Source organism: Macaca fascicularis, chromosome X (assembly GCF_037993035.2).
Source record: "Macaca fascicularis isolate 582-1 chromosome X, T2T-MFA8v1.1".
In the NCBI taxonomy this organism is placed as follows: Eukaryota; Metazoa; Chordata; class Mammalia; order Primates; family Cercopithecidae; genus Macaca; species Macaca fascicularis.
Window position 1 is genome coordinate 5,910,761 of NC_088395.1, and position 6,000 is coordinate 5,916,760.

Genomic DNA, 6,000 nt, shown 5'->3' on the forward strand with positions numbered 1-6,000 from the left:
CACCAAACATGCTGCAGTATATGCAAACATCTTTAACTGTTTAAGGTCCTGATCTCCAGCAGTCCCTGTATCTGCGTTATTGTGAGTCAACTGGGAAGCAATGATATAAAAAAAAATTTTAAGAGCAGCAAACATTGGAATGCAGCTCTGTAAAGTACAGGACCTCTTTTATGCTCAGGGTATGGTTGAGAGAGGATCGATGAAAGCTTTTTGTTTTCTTCTATTCTTATACGTTCATGAGTTTGATAAAACATTGGAGTTGTGCCCAGGATGAGGCATTTGTTTTTAAATACGCCTCTTCATTTCCAGGGTCCAGGAGGTTATCTTTCCGAGGGAGTTTCAAGTTGCATGGGGCGAGGATGGGGGTATGGCCCCTGTACTTAAAGCTGAGTTGGAGAAAGTTGGGTTTAATTTGGCAATGCAAAGATCAGAGGGCATCATAGAGTGTTGTGACAATGAACACGGATTTTAAAATGAGATTGCTTGGGTTCAAGTTGCATGTGACTTTAGGTGTGTATTTTAATGGTTTGCCTCCATTTCTGCATCTGCAAAATGGAACAGATAATCGACATGTAATACTGTAATGATTAGCTGAGTTAATGTGTGGGCCCTCATAGTCTTCACAACAATATTACATGGTGATTACTTTTATTCTTCTGACTGGCCAGAAAAGTTAGCTTTTCTTAAAATTATTTCGTGGTCCATTAATTCATTTATGAAAGGAAAAAAATAGTGTCTGCAACACATAGGATATCCTCCTAATTGCTTCTGCTTTAGGCAGTAAACCGAAGCACGATGATGTGAAGGATACTTGGGCAGCATGACCAATAATAGGGAAGGTGATAGACACCAATTTGGGGACCTGGTTTCGTGTAAAGACTCTATCCTCACAAACTTTGCTTTGTTGTAAAGTCAGTTATGTTCTGTGAATCTGTTAAACTGAGATTAAAATTACCTTTCCTGTGGGCTTCTTGTGGAGACTACATGAAATAATATGTATAAAAGCACCTTTTACCAACAAGATAGGTACACAGATATACACTTATCTATTAATAGGTACCTATACCCAATAATAGAAAAAACATATATCCATCCATACGTATGTGTGTGTTCTGATTATTGGATAGATATTTAGAAACATACATGTACTTTTTCCATTATTGTATAGATACTGAAGACCTAACACAATAATATTGTTAATAAGTATAGCTTATTCCCCAAATCAGTGATATACATGGATATAGACATATAGATGTAGATATATGGACATATACACAGATATCTATATCCTAAACTAAAGCAGAATCTCAACTTTAACACAGTAATTTATAGTAGGCCAGAACGTCATGGGTTTTGCCAAGAATATATTAATTCATTGACTTATTCATAAATTCAGGGTTTTTTTTTTTTTTAACCACTGGAACAGTCCTAAGCACTGACATGCATCTGTGAATGAAACTCATCTATTTATTTTTGAGAAAGCATACAGTCTAGTGGACAAGATAGCCAAAAGCATGAGAAAAAATAGGCTTACAAGGTGTGCACAAGGAATACATATGAATTCGTAGGGACCTATGGAGGTGAAAATGATTAAGGAAGGGTTTGCAAAGAAAGAACTTTCTGAGTAGGGAAGAAATGGTACACAGACACTGACTGGGTGAAGAAGTTCATGGATAAAGATATCATAGCAATACAGTGTGTGTGGAGATCTAGAAATAGGGAGGGTTTGGCATGCCAGGACATTGAGTTTGAAAAGAAGGTGGTAAAGAAAGGATTAGAGACCTAATTGTGAAGAGTTTTGAATGCCATGCTGAAAAGGTAGAATTTATCCAGTAACATATTTTCTGCAGCGAGCGGGGAAGAAATGATCAGATTTATATTTTAGGGCAATCATTGTGATGGCAACGTGGAGAACAAGTTGAAGAGGGCCAATGTGGAAAGAAAAGAAAATATTTGTAAGATTGTTGCAAGAATGGATGCAACAAATGAAGTCCTGAATGAGAAACACAGAAAGAGAAAGAGAAAAGGAGAAAGGGAAGAGACAGAAAAGGAAGGGAAGGGTAGCGAAGGGAAGAGAAGTTGGTGTGGGGAGACATCACTTCTAAATACTTTAAGGCAGCATGATAAAGTGAGATTGGGAGGGAGAGTTTGGGCAAAATCTGAATGCTTGGCTTAGTTTGTGGCTGCATTAGTTGAGTAGCAGATCTCTTCCCTGAGACATGTGACCTGGAAGAGAGGAGGCAGGCACATTTTCACTTCTATCTGAATGACTCCATTGAGAGTTTTTAAAAATAATTTTAAAAATAGGGCAACATAGTGAGACCCTGTTTCTATGAAAAAATTTTAAAACTAGCTGGTAGTGGTAGTGTACCCTTGTGGTAGCAGCTACTCAGGAGGCTGAAGGGGTAGGGTCACTTGAGCCAGAGAGGTGGAGGCTGCAGTGAGCCATGATCATGCCACTGTACTCCAGCCTGGGTAGCAGAATGAGGCCCTCCCTCAAAAAAAGAAAAAAGTCAGAAAGCATCTTAGACAGACGGAATCATGGATGTAAGAAAAAGTGAATATAAGATGTTATGAAATTATCATTTCCCCTAATCCAAAATCCCTCACAGGAGACCAGGATAGGACCCAAAACACCAGTTTTTAACAATTGGGCCACCAGATTGCAACACAGACAGAGGCGCTAGAGAAGTTTAGATCCAAGATTCCTGGAAGGGATAAGGTTATCATTCTCCATGCTTCCATTCTAAATCTAACTGTGGAGTATAGTGAAATGTGGGAGTTGGGGGGAGTCATAAAATGAAATAAAACAGTAGGTTTCCAAGAACGATACATAAGTTGGGTTTGGTACAAAGAACTGGAGGGAACATGAGAAATAATCTATACCACACTACTTGTTCTCTCTGTCTCAGTGTCTCCATCAACCACATTCTGGTATTATGTTCAAGCTCCTGTGAGAGCAATATGTAGAACTCTGAATGCAATACTAGTGAAGCCAGTGGGGCACTGCTGATTCGTATTGACTCTCCTAATACAATGGTCCAAGTGAAACAGAAATATTTTCAGTAGGATAATAATTGTTCATGCAATAGTAATATAGACTATGTTATTAGTTACTAATCATTATTAGAGAGATAAATATGTATAGTATAGAAGGTGCTTACAATCTAATAAGAGGATAAATTAAGCTCTTTAATTATTAAAATGCAGCTCAATGTGTGATATATGCCATCTCCAAACCATACAGAAGGCATAACAGGCTTCCTATTGGGATGGTGAGAAAATTGTTCACAGATGAACAAGGTTTTCCTGGGGAATTGGAGAGCAGGAGTGGGAAATTATTCCAGGTTAATAATATCTGGAAAAGAGAAACAGATATGGAGTGAGCAAAGGCTTTGGAAGTTCAAGGTGCACAAGGATGACCCAGGAAGATGGTTACAAAATTAATGCCTCTAGAGCTAAACACCAGGATTCAAACTTAGCAGGTCTTGAGTGAGTTCTAGGAACCTGCATTTGGGGGGTCACCCCACTACATGAGATTGTTTTTTCCTCAAATTAAACCTTGAAAACAAGAGTGGTGGTGAGCTGATGATAAGCTTTTACGATTCATAGAGGAGAATAAGAAAAAATCGGTCAGGCTGGACTACAGAGGTTGATGAATATTCATTGGTTGGAATCCTTATGGGTGTTAGTGGGGAGTGATATCAGAGATTACCTTTCAGAGAGTTTACTCTGAGGGGACTTAAGGGCTGGGACATTCTAGAACAAAAGAGGACAGTGAGGCTGCTGCATTCATAAATTAGGGCAGTAGTAGTGAAAATAACACAGTTTTAATGAATTTTTTTTCACTATGAGTGGCATTTGACTATGTGCATAGCTGCAGAAGTTGAGTAAAAATGAGACGGAGCCCTAAAATGAGAAGAGACTGGAGATAGCCTTCATGTGGTGAGATGGGAAGGCTAAGATGAATGAGAGTGCAATCAGCCAAAGTCACTTGTTCAGAAAGAAAAATGAGGTGCTGGTGGATCATAGAAATACCAATGACCCACAGACCTGAGACCTTAGGGACAAGAGATTTGACCTGGATAGGGATCTTAAGGTAGGATCTGTAGATCTGAGCACAAAGCCTATGGATATGATACTTAACATTTTGGTGTAAAATGTAGAAAATGTTCTCTTAAGAGAAAAGGCAAATCTTTGGAGAAAGTGACACTGGGTAGGGTCTTGATAACAACCTAAAATAGGGTCATTCTCCCATCTGCAGAAGATCTTAGGTAAGAGAAAGTGTGGTATGGAATTCAAGGAAGGACTTTAACCTCCACAAGGAGTAGGCAGGAGTCAACAGTGTCAAGGTCTTCAGAGATTTTAGGAGTGAAGGACGAAGGGAGAGTACATTGCATTTTGGAATCAGTAGATCCTTGACAGCCTTCAGCTGAATATGTTAGATAGATTCATGACTGGGGATCCGATGAGGAAGTTGAAATCATAATTATAGTCTTATGTGAAAGGAAAAAAACGATAAGGTAAATTCAGAAATAGCAGGGTTGTGGTGGGTCATTGTTAAGTGGTTTGCTGATTGTTGTTTTTATTCACTATTCACTAAGCATGAATGTGAGAACTGTTGCTTATTCCACAAACTGCAAAATACTCAAGATGGATAAATAGGACATAGCCTTGCATAGCTAATTCTTTACCCAATGCCTCTTCTGATCCAAACGATTGTTCCATTTTATTTTTATTTATCTGTTAGTTTATTTGTGGTGTTTCTTACTTTCATTTGCTATCGTAGACACCATTTTAGAAAAAATTCTTGGCAACATGTTGATGATAATTGCCTTAGGTAGTCACCATTATATGAGGCCAGTTCAGAACATGAGGTTTAATAAATTTGAGAAACGATAGGACAAAGAGTAACATTTATATAATATCTGTTTTGATACCTATATCTATCTATATATACACATGCAAATATATAGATATAGATACATAAAAAGATATAGCTATAGATATTTATATATAGATATATATGTAAACTAGAAAATATATAAAAATATATATGTGTATAAATCATAAACCAGGATAAACAACATACTCAGTTTTTTAGAAAACATTTAGAAACGTTATTCCCAAACAGGATTTGAAGTCAATTAAAATATAAGGTAATTAACAACATAGATTAAATAAGAGTAATATGCTGTAAACCCTAGAAATATTTGCATCTTTAAGGTTAAGGAAAATTCATTCTGTCTTATTTTACACTCCAAAGTTGCTAAATAAACCTTTTTCTTTCAATGATAGCAAGTAAACTCCAGACCAGTTGAAGCCGAATTATCATAAATTTAAAATTAATGTCAGTCACTTAAGTAAGATTTTATTGAAATAGTTAAATGTATGTAACATTTCTTGCATGTAAATATAATTACAGAAATCCAGATGGAGGAGATAAAGAGATGCTCTTGTTTTTTCCCATTGGTTTTGTAGGGAAAGTATTTTATAAGATTAATACAGCTTGAAGGAAATACTTTAAATTGATATTTTCCAATAAAAAGGTTGTACATGCCCTTAATTCCATTTTTGTATCTGATGAATGGGAATAAAGATATCTTTGTGGGCAAGAGTCTATTTCTGGTTTCTTGAAGCCTTTGTCCTTCTGACTTCTGTTATTTCAAACCCGTAACACACCATTAATTATGTAACATGCATCCGCAGTAGAGAGTTATGCTCTCTGCTGGCCTTCCATTTGATTATTCTAAATTCTGTCCCCGGTTATTATTTCATCACTGGGCATGATTAGCCTAAATGACTTTTAAATGGCCCTGATTTTTAAAAAGGATTCAGGCTCCAAAATTTCACTACATTCATTGACGGTGAGAAATCCATTAACTATTGCTTTTGTAAGAAAACCAAGGATATTGAATCCCAAATAAGAGGCCCAAAATAGAGTTCATTTTTAAATGACATTCTGCAGTGACTGTACCAATGTTCTTGCCTAAGACTTTT